Below are 15,000 nucleotides of genomic sequence, written 5' to 3' on the forward strand. Positions count from 1 at the left end.
TTTCTTCTTGTCAACAAATCTGCAGTTTGGAGCCAAAACAGCTACGACGGTTTATTACACTCATTTAAAAAAAAACCTGACCTGGAATTTGACATTAAAAAGTCGTAAATTTACGATGAAAAAAAACTCGGACAATAGTTGACATGATTAAGTCACAAATTAACCAGAAAAAAAGTCGTAAATTCTCCGACATTATAAAGTCGTAAATTTACGAAAAAAACCCTCAGATATTCTCCGACATTATAAAGTCGTAAATTTACGAAAAAAAAAACCTCAGATATTCTCCGACATTATAAAGTCGTAAATTTTCGGAAAAAAACCTCAGATATTCTCCGACATTATAAAGTCGTAAATTTGCGATAAAAAAAACTCGGACAATCGTTGACATTATAAAGTCACAAATTAACCAGAAAAAAAGTCGTAAATTTCCGACATTATAAAGTCGTAAATTTGCGAGAAAAAAATCTGCAAGAAAGTTTTTTTTCCTCATAATTCAGGATCAGACATGAGTTACTAAATGTTAAAGTCAGACTAAATAAATGATCGTTTATGAGCCTCATGACTGCAAATAAAACAGTTTATTAGATTAAACACCAACGAGACAGATTCATTCATCACGTGACCACAGCGAGCCAAACTCTTCACAATAAAAGCGCTGCACTGGGTGACGTGTTCCTTTACTTTGAAGAGTTTGAACGCTTTATTTTGGCGTGTTTTTTAATAGTTTTTGGACAATAGGAGAATAAGATGCTTCAGTTCTTCGTTGGTTTGGATCCAAACATGAAGAGAAATCACAGAATGATCCTTTAAAAGTCACATTGAGCTCATTTAGTAGTTTTATTTCCTCACAGGACTCGAAAGGCTGAAACAAATATTCTCATTCTCAAAAGGTCTGAATGATTTTCTTTATTTAATCAGTTGATCAGTTTATAAAAATGATGAATGATGATCGTCCCTGAAACAAAACCGTTAAACAAGGTAAGAAAAAGATGTTTGGGTGTCAAACATGCGGCCCGTGAGCCAGAACCGGCCCGCCGAGAGGTCCAATCCGGCCCAGTTTCCTTCTTCCTCTTTTCCTTCCTTCCATCTGTCCTTCTTACCTTTCTTTCTTCCTTCCTTCCTTCCTTCCTTCCTTCCTTCCTTCTGATCTTCTTTTCCTTCCTTCCTTCCATCTGTCCTTCTTACCTTTCTTTCTTCCTTCCTTCCTTCCTTCCTTCCTTCCTTCCTTGCAATCTTCTTTTCCTTCCTTCCTTCCATCTGTCCTTCTTCCCTTCCTTCCTTCCTTCCTTCCTTCCTTCCTTGCAATCTTCTTTTCCTTCCTTCCTTCCATCTGTCCTTCTTCCCTTCCTTCTTTCCTTCCGATCTTCCTTCCTTCCTTCCGATCTTCTTTTCCTTGCTTCCTTTCCCTCTGTCCTTCTTCCCTTCCTTCTTTCCTTCCGATCTTCCTTCCTTCCTTCCTTCCTTCCTTCCTTCCTTCCTTCTGATCTTCTTTTCCTTCCTTCCTTCCATCTGTCCTTCTTCCCTTCCTTCTTTCCTTCCGATCTTCCTTCCTTCTTTCCGATCTTCTTTTTCTTCCTTCCTTTCCCTCTGTCCTTCTTCCCTTCCTTCTTTCCTTCCGATCTTCCTTCCTTCCTTCCTTCATTCCGATCTTCCCTTCCTTCCTTCCTTATTGTCTTCTCTTCTCCTCCTTCCATCTGTCCTTGCTCCCTTTCTTCCTTCCTTCTCCTTCTTTTCCTTCCTTCCGTCCCTCCATCTTTTTAATGATCCGGCCCACATGAGATCAAATTGTTCTGTATGTGGCCCTTGAATGAAAATGAGTTTGACTCCTCTGGTTTAAATAAAATCATTTGAAGTCAGTTTTCATGCAGATTTATTAAATATTGTACGATAAAGGTTTTTTTATTATCTGAGGTTCATTTACATGTTTTATAAAAGTACATTCAGGTGTTCTGCCTCACATCTTTAACCCTTTACATACTGTTCATGTTCACAGTTTGTCCTCATAAAGCTCCCTCCTTTCCTTCCTTCCTTCCTTCCTTCCTTCCTTCCTTCCTTCCATCCATCCTTCCTTCCTCCCTTCCTTCATGTTCACAGTTTGTCCTCATAAAAAGCTCAGACGTGTTTAAAGCATCAATAATCTGACTGATCAATAAATGAGATTAAAGCTTCCTGTCGTTTTGACTTCCTCCCTTCCTTCCTTCGTTCCTTCCTTCTGTCTTTCCCTTCCTCTTTCCTCCCTTCCTTCCATCCATCCTTCCTTCCTTCGTTCCTTCCTTCTGTCTTTCCCTTCCTCTTTCCTCCCTTCCTTCCATCCATCCTTCCTTCCTTCGTTCCTTCCTTCTGTCTTTCCCTTCCTCTTTCCTCCCTTCCTTCCTTCCTTCCTTCCTTCCTTTCCTTCCTTCCTTGACTGGAGGACAACAGGAGGGTTAAAGCTTGATTCATGTTTTACCTCAGACATGAAAATATAACATATAATAACAATGTAAATGTGTTTAAAGGTAAACTGAGCAGAGGAAGGAAGGAGGGAAGGAGGGAAGGAGGGAAGGAAAGGAGGGAGCAGCAGAGCTTTGTGGAAGTGTGGGGTTTATTATAGAACCATTAGAGCCATCAGTCTTCATCCTCATAACTACTACCTTATTAAAACTATTAACTATTCATTTAATAAAACACATGGACATCCATTCCAAGGAAGGAAGGAAAGGAAAGGAGGGAGGAAGGAAGGAAAGGAAACTATTAACTATTCATTTAATAAAACACATGGACATCCATTCCAAGGAAGGAAGGAAAGGAAAGGAGGGAGGAAGCAAGGGAGGAAGGAAGGAAGGAAAGGAAAGGAAACTGTTAACTATTCATTTCACTAAAACACATGGACATCCACTCCAAGGAAGGAAGGAAAGGAAAGGAGGGAGGGAGGGAGGAAGGAAGGAAGGAAGGAAGGAAGGAAGGAAGGAAGGAAAGGAGGGAGGGAGGGAGGAAGGAAGGAAGGAAGGAAGGAAGGAAGGAAGGAAGGAAAGGAAGGAAGGGAGGGAGGGAGGGAGGAAGGAAGGAAGGAAGGAAGGAAGGAAGGAAGGAAGGAAGGAAAGGAAACTATTAACTATTCATTTAATAAAACACATGGACATCCATTCCAAGGAAGGAAGGAAAGGAAAGGAGGGAGGAAGGAAGGAAGGAAGGAAGGAAGGAAGGAAAGGAAGGAAGGAAGGAAGGAAGGAAGGAAGGAAGGAAAGGAAACTATTAACTATTCATTTAATAAAACACATGGACATAGATACGGTTAGATCATCTGACCCAGAACAGCCTCAATGACAAACATTAGGAGCTTCTAGACTAAAATATAACATTTAATATGGTTTCATTTTGGTGCATTTTGGACTAAGTCATCAAATTTCAGGGTAAAAAGCATGTGTTATGTTTTTACAGCTGTTAAATGTAAAAATGATCAGATTCGAGCTGAACAGTATGTAAGGGTTAAAATGTCGTCACGTCTGATAAAAGTGAGCAAAGTTTGATTTTCGGATGATTTCTTCACATTTTCCAGACTGACAGCGACCGTCCCAACACGGATACATGTTCCAGCTTCAGCTTGTAATATTACTCTCCTCCGTTAAGTCGCTTGTGTTCGTGTCTTTAAACAGATATGAAGGTTTATTCGGGGCTCTGAAAGTCTCCAAACATCGTCAGTAAAAACCAAACAGAAAAGTCTCCAGCAGCTCAGAAGCTTCTCAGATCTACTTTAAAACAAACGGAGTCACTTTATTCCCAGAGAGAGCAGCAGGGAGCGGATGACAGGAACCGTTCCGTCTGTGGGGAACGGTTCCGTCTGTGGAGAACCGTTACATCTGTGGGGAACCGTTCCATCTGTGGAGAACGGTTCTGTCTGTGGAGAACGGTTCTGTCTGTGGGGAACCGTTCTGTCTGTGGAGAACCGTTCCATCTGTGGGGAACCATTACATCTGTGGGGAACCGTTCCGTCTGTGGGGAACCGTTCTGTCTGTGGAGAACGGTTTCCGTCTGTGGGGAACCGTTCTGTCTGTGGAGAACGGTTTCCGTCTGTGAGGAACCGTTCCGTCTGTCTGGAACCGTTCCGTCTGTGGAGAACCGTTCTGTCCTCGCTGTCAGGAGACCTGCGGCACGGAAACAAGCAGAGAGTCGGACCAATCAGTGAGTAGAGCACGATGACATCACGCTTCAACATCTGCAGCTAAACGTTAGCAGGCGAATACAGACATTCAGATATCTAAAACGCCTACGCTGGCATCGCCTACATATTCTCTTTATAACCAAAACATGAAACATTCACATACTAAAGAGTAAATATAGTTATATAATATATCTGGATTATTTAGATACAAATCAAGTCTGTTGTATCGGATCAGATACATGTAGTACACAGATCAACCACCAGGGGAGCTTTTTATTTTAACGCTGTCAATCAGTGAGACACAGTTTATAGGCCTGGATACTACTGGTTTTTTAAGTATTTGAATCTTTCTTTGCAATGTTTTACTTTATTTGCCGTATTTTGTACTTTTTGAGAGTATTTTTTTGTAGTATTTGTATTTTTCTTTGTAGTATTTTTAGTTACTGATACTTCAATAGGAAATATACTGAGTTAATTAAATATTTAGTATCTTATTTTATGTTTAACTCCTGTTGATAATGTGTTTATCAGATTAGAAACAGCAGCTATAGAAGCTCATTTATCTGTTAATCATGTTATTATATTTCATGTTGTGTCTGATATGAGCTCTATCAGAACCTTTAAGGGTTAAACATGTTGGATTCATTATGTTTTACTTATGCTATGAATCAAATATGATACAAAACTAAACTCATGCAAAGTGTTATTAAATGAATGTTTTAATTATTTGTCCGAAGGTCCAATAAACACTCCAGTTTCATTATCTGATGGTTCAGACTTTACAGGTTAAACTATCGAGCTAGAAGCTGTAATTTAAAAAGCTAAATCATGAACAAACACTTCATATAAACCTCCTACTGACACCAGAGTTTAGCAGCTTATACTGTAGAAGTTTATTAATCCAGTCAAACGCTGCTTTTAATCAATAAAACAACCAAACACAGATCAGTTTTCCTTCATTCTTCCACATATATGATGAATATGCTCTGGCTTTTTCCTCTAAAGGTGCTCAACAGAACAGATTTATGTCCGTAAGGCTGAGCTGAGTGGAAGCCTGATTGCATTCTCATGTAGGAATAATGCTTCTGTCAACACACGACAGAAACAACTCAAACAACATATGAAACAACGTCTCAGGCAGGAAGCTGATTCCATGCTGAGAGGTTTGCCTCTGGCGGGAAGCGGCTCGGCAGCAGCAGAGTGACTCCTCAGCTTCACGTTTCCCCTCCAGCTGCTGTCAGCCGGCGTCTGGAGCCCAGCGACTCTGCTGGGCTTCATTAGAGGAAACAAGCCTCACACACCACTGAATTATAAAAGCTCTCCGTCTAATGAATTCACACAGAGCGACAGGAAGGGAACGAATGCTACAACACATCTGAGCATGTTAGAGCTCAAATATTCAAATATTACACACAAAGAAATGAGAAGCATCAACATACAAGACTGCAGAAGTACTTTACTGTAGTACAGTTAGAGGTACTAGTACTTTACTGTAGTACTGTTAAAGGTACTAGTACTTTATTGTAGTATTTCCATGTGATGCTACTCTCTCTTCGGTCGGGGGGCAGAACCCTCTCTACGTTTAAGAGTAGGCTTCAAACGTTCCTTTGTGATAAAGCTTCTAGTTGGGGTTAAGGGCTCCAGCTCCTAGTTTATGCTGCTATAGGCTTAGACTGCCGGGGGACTCCCATGATGCACTGGGCTCCTCTCTCCTCCTCCCTCTCTCTCTCTATCCATCCATCTATCCTCTCTCCTCCCTCTCTCTCTCTATCCATCCATCTATATCCATTAACATTCATGTTCTATCAATAAGCTAAACTTCTTCCCCGGAGTTGTCTGTGCTTTCTGGTCTCACAGGTAATCTGGACCTGGAGACGTCCGGATGACAGATTCCAGTCCTGGACCTTCAATGTGCTTCTCTCTCCTCTATCCTTCCTCTCTCTCCTCTCCTTCCTCTCTCTCCTCTCCTTCCTCTCTCTCCTCTCTCTCCTCTCCTTCCTCTCTCTCCTCTCCTTCCTCTCTCTCCTCTCTCTCCTCTCCTTCCTCTCTCTCCTCTCTCTCCTCTCCTTCCTCTCTCTCCTCTCCTTCCTCTCTCTCCTCTCCTTCCTCTCTCTCCTCCTCTTCCTCTCTCTCCTCTCCTTCCTCTCTCTCCTCCTCTTCCTCTCTCTCCTCTCCTTCCTCTCTCTCCTCCTCTTCCTCTCTCTCCTCTCCTTCCTCTCTCTCCTCCTCTTCCTCTCTCTCCTCTCCTTCCTCTCTCTTCTCCTCCTTCCTCTCTCTCCTCTCCTTCCTCTCTCTCCTCCTCTTCCTCTCTCTCCTCTCCTTCCTCTCTCTCCTCTCCTTCCTCTCTCTCCTCCTCTTCCTCTCTCTCCTCTCTTCCTCCTCTCTCCTCTCCTTCCTCTCTCTCCTCCTCTTCCTCCTCTCTCCTCCTCTTCCTCTCTCTCCTCTCCTTCCTCTCTCAATTTCGTTGTCAGACTTGGTGAAGATGTTTCAGTTTCTCACTTTAATGTTTTATTGGCTGCATAACTCGTATCGTTTCACTTCCTGTCAAACACATTCAGGACGAACATGTGATTTCAGACAGCTGACAGCTTCAGTTTCCTCATGAGGCCGACAGGAAACGCTCCAACGCTCCAACACTCCAACGCTCCCCTCCATGTTTCGACTCCTTCTATAAAAACTAAACGTTCCCAACGGAGCAGAGACTCTCCGACCGCCGGCTCGTCTCCAACCAGCCAACCACAACGCAGGAGAGAGACACCTGTGACCTTCTTAAAGGATCATTCTCTGTACTTCTCTTCATGTTTGGATCCAAACCAACAATGAACCGCTGTGTGTGTTACAGTCTGATCTGATTCCTCTGCTGTTGCTGAGTGATGCGTTCACTGAAGGAACAAACTCTTCATACCGTCCTGAGTATGAAACACACATCTGAACTTCACTGACATACTTCCCCCAGATTTAAAGGCTCAGTGTAACATCATCAACAGATCAATAAGATGCTGATTTACCTCCAACTTACACATTATACATGACTATCAGAATGAATCCCTCCTCTGTGCTCAGTAGGCATGGGCCGGTATGAGATTCTGGCGGTATGATAACCATAAGCTAAAATATCACGGTTTCACGGTATTGAGATTCCAGCTCTAAAATGTTCCTAAAAGGAAGAAAAATAAAGACAGACATGCTAATGTAACCTGAATATACACTGTAATGACAGTGTGAGGGGTCATGATACTCTACGCTGCAGCTGCACCACCTGAGGGATTTCTGACCTTTCCACTTCCTGTCTTTGACCAGCACTTCCTGTCTTTGACCAGCACTTCCTGTCTCTGACCAGGCAAAAAACAGCTCATACCTCAGGAACAGTATGACAGAAAATGTGGCGGTTTCGGTTATCGTGGCTTTTTCATATTGCGGTATACCTTGAACACGGTTATCATCCCATGCCTAGGAAGAATCAACATTACATGATGACATCACACACAGAGAAAGATTAAACCAGCCGTCACATGACCAGGTCACATGGTCCAGGTCACATGACCAGGTCACATGGTCCAGGTCACATGGTCCAGGTCACATGACCAGGTCACATGGTCCAGGTCACATGGTCCAGGTCCAGGTTCTCACCGTGGTGGTCTTGACTCGGCCTCCTGGTTGTGTGCAGGTCCAGCCTGACTGACTGAGCAGGAGATCACAACCTTCATCATCCAAACACGGACTCATCGCACACCACTGACGACTGCTGACGATAGAAACTGAGGAAGAGGAGGAAGAGGAGGAGGAGGAGGAAGAGGAGGAGGAGGAGGAGGAGGAGGAGGAGGAACAGGAGGAGGAAGAGGAGGAGGAGGAGAAAGAAGAAGAAGAAGAAGAAGAAGAAGAAGAAGAAGAGGAGGAGGAGGAGGAGAAGGAGGAGGAGGAGGAGGAGGAGGAGGAACAGGAACAGGAACAGGAGGAGGAAGAGGAGGAGGAGGAAGAGGAACAGGAGGAGGAAGAGGAGGAGGAAGAGAAGGAGGAAGAGGAGGAGGAGGAAGAGGAGGAGGAGGAAGAAGAAGAAGAAGAAGAAGATGAAGAAGAAGAGGAGGAGGAGGAGGAGGAGGAGGAGGAGGAGGAGGAGGAAGAAGAAGAAGAGGAGGAGGAGGAAGAAGAGGACAGGAAGGAAAACGTTAGCTACATTAATAAAGCAACACACATACAGTAAATGTTTTTTCTGTCTTTATAATAATTAATATAATATATAATAATATATATAATAAAAGTTTCAGTAATGTTACGTCATCTTTGTGTTTGAGAAGGTTTTAAACATGTGAGTCTGATTGACAGCTGCCATCTGGTTGCCATAGTAACGGCGAGGTGAAGCAGTGATTGGTCTGATTCGGTGAAGATTCATTATTAATTTAAACTTTTGTGCCTCAAAGAAGGATAAAGTTCAACGTTTAGAGTTTCCACAGCTCCTCGTTGGCTCTCTGACCAATCAGGGCTCAGGATGGATGGAGGTGTTTTCAGCAGCGTGTAAAGAGACGGAGGATTCATCTCAGGTATCACCGAACACCTGCGAGTATCACCGAACACCTGCGAGTATCACCGAACACCTGCGAGTATCACCGAACACCTGCGAGCGTCCTCCAGCTGATTAATAACCGTCACAGATCCACCTTCATTTATCCCAAAAACCAGAGAACAGGAAACATGGAGGCCGTTTTATAATCGCTTCATTCATCAGCTGCAGCGTCCACAACGAGACGCCGCTCCGCCCCCCGAGGACTCGGGACCGAGACGCCGCTCCGTCCCCCGAGGACTCGGACCGAGACGCCGCTCCGTCCCCCGAGGACTCGGACCGAGACGCCGCTCCGTCCCCCGAGGACTCGGACCGAGACGCCGCTCCGTCCCCCGAGGACTCGGACCGAGACGCCGCTCCGTCCCCCGAGGACTCGGACCGAGACGCCGCTCCGTCCCCCCGAGGACTCGGACCGAGACGCCGCTCCGTCCCCCGAGGACTCGGGCCGAGACGCCGCTCCGTCCCCCGAGGGACCTCGGGCCCGAGACGCCGCTCCGTCCCCCGAGGACTCGGACCGAGACGCCGCTCCGTCCCCCGAGGACTCAGACCGAGGACTCGGACCGAGACGCCGCTCCGTCCCCCGAGGACCTCAGACCGAGACGCCGCTCCGTCCCCCGAGGACTCGGACCGAGACGCCCGCTCCGTCCCCCGAGGACTCAGACCGAGACGCCGCTCCGTCCCCGAGGACTCAGCCGAGACGCCGCTCCGTCCCCCGAGGACTCAGACCGAGACGCCGCTCCGTCCCCCCGAGGACTCAGGACCGAGACGCCTCTCCGTCCCCCGAGGACTCGGACGCGAGACGCCGCTCCGTCCCCCGAGGACTCGGACCGAGGACTCAGAGGGACAAACAGGAAACGGGACAAAGAACTAACAGATGGAGGATAAATAAAAAACAAAGGAAACATTCTTCCTCTTTAAGCTTCCTGTCGTCCTCCGGGGCAAATCCTGTCTGTTTTGACTCTTCGTTCATTCCTTCCTTTCCTTCCTTCCTTCTCTCTTCTTTCCTTCCTCTCTCTTTCCTCCCTCCATCCCCCTTTCTTCCTTCCTACCTTCCTCCCTTCCTTCTTCCTCCCTCCCTTCCCTTCCTTCCTCCCTCCTTCCTCCCTTCTTCTTCCTCTCTCCCTTCCTTCTTCCTCCCTTCCTTCCTTCTCCCTCCCTCATTTCCTTCCTTCCTTCCTTTCTCCCTCCTTATTCCTCCCTCCCTCCCTTCCTTCCTTCCTTGCTTCCTTCCTTCTTCCTCCCTTCCTTCCTTCCTTCCTTCGAGGACAACAGGAGGGTTAAGTTTGATGAGCTGCAGAGGAAACCTTCCTCCTCATCATCATCATCATCATCTGTACCAAATCTTACTTGGTACAGATGATGATGTTGTTTGATGTGGTTGTCATGGTTACGTGTCGCTGGTTGATGATCTCGGCTGTTGGATCTTACCGTCGACGCAGGCGGGGTCTGGACCTCGTTGTCCCGGCGATCTGTCCCTTCCTGCAGGCGCAGCGGGCCGTCTGCCGGGCGATGGTCCTCCTCGGCTGGCTGCTGTCTCGGTCCAGAGTGACGATCTCACAGGTTCCGCCGCCAGCTGACCTGAGGGACGCACGACAGGAAGTCACGGAAATATGACACGTTTACTTGGTTGAAGGAACTCTTAAGGATTCTGCATGTGGACAGACTGAGATACGAACTTTCTGGTAATTCTCTTAACCCTTAAACAGACAACGTGCACCAGGAGATACAGACTCTTTAACCTTCTGTTGTCCTCCGGGTCCTTCCTTCCTTCATCTGTCTGTCCTTCCTTCCTTCCTTCCTTCCTCAGATCTAAGTTCAAGCTGTTAGGGTAAATATTCCTCCTTCTGTCCTTCCTTACTTCCTTCCTTCATCTGTCCTTCCTTTCTTTCTTCCTTCCTTCCTCCCTTCCTTCCCTTCCTTCTTCCCTCCCTCCTTTCTTTCCTTCCTTCTTCCTCCCTCCTTCCTTTCCTTCCTTCTTCCTCCCTTCCTTCCCTTCCTCCCTCCTTTCCTTCTTCTTCCCTCCCTCCCTCCCTTCCTCCCTCCTTCCTTTCCTTCCTTCTTCCTCCCTTGCTTCCCTTCCTTCCCCCTTCCTTCCTTCTTCCCTCCTTTCCTTCCTTCTTCCTCCCTCCTTCCTTTCCTTCCTTCTTCCTCCCTTCCTTCCCTTCCTGCCTCCTTTCCTTCCTTCTTCCCTCCCTCCCTCCCTTCCTCCCTCATTCCTTTCCTTCCTTCTTCCTCCCTTGCTTCCCTTCCTTCCTTCCTTCCTTCCTCAGATCTAAGTTCAGCTGTTAGGGTAAATGTTCCCTCCTTCTGTCCTTCCTTACTTCCTTCCTTCATCTGTCCTTCCTTTCTTTCTTCCTTCCTTCCTCCCTTCCTTCCCTTCCTTCTTCCCTCCCTCCTTTCCTTCCTTCTTCCTCCCTCCTTCCTTTCCTTCCTTCTTCCTCCCTTCCTTCCCTTCCTCCCTCCTTCCCTTCCTTCTTCCCTCCCTACCTTCCTTCCTTCCTCCCTCCCTCCTCCCTCCCTTGCTTCCCTTCCTTCCCCCTTCCTTCCTTCTTCCCTCCTTTCCTTCCTTCTTCCTCCCTCCTTCCTTTCCTTCCTTCTTCCTCCCTTCCTTCCCTTCCTGCCTCCTTTCCTTCCTTCTTCCCTCCCTCCCTCCCTCCCTTCCTCCCTCCTTCCTTTCCTTCCTTCTTCCTCCCTTGCTTCCCTTCCTTCCTTCCTTCCTTCCTTCCTTCCTCAGATCTAAGTTCAGCTGTTAGGGTAAATGTTCCCTCCTTCTGTCCTTCCTTACTTCCTTCCTTTCTTTCTTCCTTCCTTCCTCCCTTCCTTCCCTTCCTTCTTCCCTCCCTCCTTTCCTTCCTTCTTCCTCCCTCCTTCCTTTCCTTCCTTCTTCCTCCCTTCCTTCCCTTCCTTCCTTTCCTTCCTTCTTCCTCCCTTCCTTCCCTTCCTCCCTCCTTTCCTTCCTTCTTCCCTCCCTCCCTCCCTCCCTTCCTCCCTCCTTCCTTTCCTTCCTTCTTCCTCTCTTGCTTCCCTTCCTTCCTTCTTCCTCCCTTGCTTCCCTTCCTTCCCCCTTCCTTCCTTCTTCCCTCCTTTCCTTCCTTCTTCCCTCCTTTCCTTCCTTCCTTCCTTTCCTTCCTTCCTTCCTTACTTTAGGTGCATATGACATAACTAGTAAGGCCTGTTTAAGGGTTAAGTTCTCCAGGATATGGAGTCCAGTGCTCGAGCATATGAACGACCAATGATACTCTCTTTACCCTCCTACCCTGCTTACAGAGAGTTGTCATGATTTTTGCCCCCCCCCCCCTCCTCCCTTTTTTTATTTATTTATTTATTTTATTTTCATTAGTTTTATTTTTCTTATCTTTTTATTTTTACATGTACGCGTCACTGTTGCCCCCCCCTTTTTATCCTTTTACTGTTTTATTACTGTCTATGTATTGGTCATTGTCTTCTTTTCTCTTACTTGATGTAATTTAAATTGAAAATTCTCATAAATATAAAAGTTTATGAGTGTTTAAAAGTGTTCAAATCAAACAAAGACGTGTTTTATCATCGCAAGATTAAACTTTGTTCAGAACAGACCAAACAGAACTGTGAATCTTTCCCCTCATGAAGCCGAATCTATCACAATGCAGGACGGATAATAAGAAGATTATTAATACTTGGTGTGATGTCATTATTCAGATAAAAGCATTAAACCACAGATGAAGATCAGAGAGACGCAGATTAGAGTCCAACCCACTGACTCGTGTCTCATAAATCTGATCTTTTGCTTTTAAATGAACGTTTAAATACATCTAAACCTAAATACATCTTCTTGTTTACACACGTCTCTGTCTAGACTTCTCAAACCTCTTTAGGACTAACGTTCCCGTCCTTTGATGCTTCTCTATGGGCTTCAGTTAGCAGCTATCCTGTCTCTCCTTCTGCCTTCGACATGTAAGAAATGATGTAAACAACACACGCATAAGTGTCAACGACAAACTGGATGTCCTAATTTATGTTCCAACATTTCAATAGTGGCCTGATTTACCCAAAGTTCATTAAACTGCCTTTTTAACACTATACAGGTATTTCTAGCTAAATGTTTAGATGCATAAACAAATGAATGAATGAATGAATGAATGAAAGAAGGAGAGAAGGAGAGAAGGAAGGAAGGAAGGAAGGAAGGAAGGAAGGATGATTAATGATGAATGGCAGGACTGAGAGCATTTAAATGAGCTTTGTGTCATTTGAACGGGAGAAAAGATCAAACAGCTTCACATAAATATGAAAAGAGACATAAAGTCATGAACCTGAGTTTGAATTGATGTTAATTAAGCTTTACAATCAGTACATGAACCAGACAATATCTCTATTCTTTTTCATTAACGTTATAATGTTTTGAATCCAGACTGAGTATAATCAGATCTGAATCACTGCAGTGGTTCAGAGACTTCCTCTCAGCATCGTCCTGCAGCTGAAAGCAACAACCTGGACTGTCAGATCACAGAGACGAACTCGAACCCTCTAGAGAGGACAGTCGTCTCCTGCTGGGATGCATGAAGAGTGTCGCGTCTCAGAGAATTATCAAACAACCACACAGAGATTAACCCTAACCCAATAATCCTGTATACATCTCATTTATACCCAGTATGAAGTATGTAGTATAGAAGTGTGTAGTATAGAAGTATGTAGTATGTAGTATGTAGTATGCGGTTTCGAACACAGCCACAGTCTGCTCTCCTTATTAACTGCTGTTCTGGTAATTTTCCATCCATCCCTCCTCTGCTCCAGTCTGCCAGTCAGCCCCTCCCACTTCATCAGTCTGCTCTGCTCACCTGGACCCTCAGGTGCTTCTCATCAGCAATCTACTGACTATTTAACCCTAACCTGCTCACTCACTGCCAGGTTGTTCTCTTTGCTCCTGATGTAAGACTCTCCAGCACTGCTTTGGCGTCCTGCCTCGTCTCTGCCCCAAGCCATGAGCCTCTGTACTCCTGGTTTCATGAGCTGAGCCTCTGTACTTCCTGGTTTCATGAGTTGAGCCTCTGTACTTCCTGGTTTCATGAGTTGAGCCTCTGTACTTCCTGGTTTCATGAGTTGAGCCTCTGTACTCCTGGTTTCATGAGTTGAGCCTCTGTACTCCTGGTTTCATGAGTTGAGCCTCTGTACTTCCTGGTTTCATGAGTTGAGCCTCTGTACTTCCTGGTTTCATGAGTTGAGCCTCTGTACTCCTGGTTTCATGAGTTGAGCCTCTGTACTCCTGGTTTCATGAGTTGAGCCTCTGTACTCCTGGTTTCATGAGTTGAGCCTCTGTACTTCCTGGTTTCATGAGTTGAGCCTCTGTACTTCCTGGTTTCATGAGTTGAGCCTCTGTACTCCTGGTTTCATGAGTTGAGCCTCTGTACTCCTGGTTTCATGAGTTGAGCCTCTGTACTCCTGGTTTCATGAGTTGAGCCTCTGTACTCCTAAAGGGGTGTTCACACCAAGCGCGATGATGTGCGTCAAGATTTCATGTAAAGTCAATGCAAACTCGCGATTTTGCGGCGGGTGGCGCGATGCCAAAGAATCGCGTCAACGCGCGAGTTGAAAATGTTGAACTTTTGCAGCGACATCACGGGACGCTGTTCCGCGAAGTTGCTTCTGGTTCTGATGAACTGAACTCTGCTGCAGCTCATTACTGGTGTACTACAGTAGAGTCCTTCCTCCACCTGTTACACTTTCACACATCCAACCCTTTCACACGCTGATCTCCAGACTGCCACAATCAGGCTGACTTCCTGTTTCCCTAGCACCTCACCCAAAGTAACCATCCATCCAAAATAACCTTTATGGTATTATAAAGGTTATTTTGGATGGATGGTGGACATGATCACGCTTTTGGGGATCCAAACAAAGACTGCAAGTGAGAGTGAGAACTAGAGCTGGTTATCAGCACTCAATACTTTGAGATGTTGACTTAAATAAAATGAAACCAAGTAGCACAGAAGCATCTGATCGTCATTCGTTGATCAAATGCTTCAAATACGAGGAAATGAGTGAGTCTACACTACACACTGTTACACACTACACACTGCTACACACTGTTACACTGACAGAGACTAGATGTGTTAATGTTTATGTGATGAAGGACTGAGCCGGTATCAGGATCACTTTAATGGTTCTTGGTGGTGCCGGTATCATCAGACTAGTGAACATCCAGCAGATACTGAACCAGATCAGAGGAAAGGTTTCTGGTTCTGCCTGAGGGTTCTTCCTGTTAAAAGATGTTCCCCCACTCTGAGTCTGGTTCTGAGGGTTCTTCCTGTTAAAAGATGTTCTCCCA

At 45.7% G+C, this 15,000-nt stretch overlaps 1 pseudogene; it reads right to left on the reverse strand.

The window, feature by feature from the left end:
- Window positions 1–7,744: 7,744 nt before the first annotated feature.
- Window positions 7,745–15,000, reverse strand: part of LOC128358940 (chemokine-like protein TAFA-5) — a 10,716-nt pseudogene continuing 3,460 nt past the window's right edge.

Source organism: Scomber japonicus, chromosome 5 (assembly GCF_027409825.1).
Source record: "Scomber japonicus isolate fScoJap1 chromosome 5, fScoJap1.pri, whole genome shotgun sequence".
In the NCBI taxonomy this organism is placed as follows: Eukaryota; Metazoa; Chordata; class Actinopteri; order Scombriformes; family Scombridae; genus Scomber; species Scomber japonicus.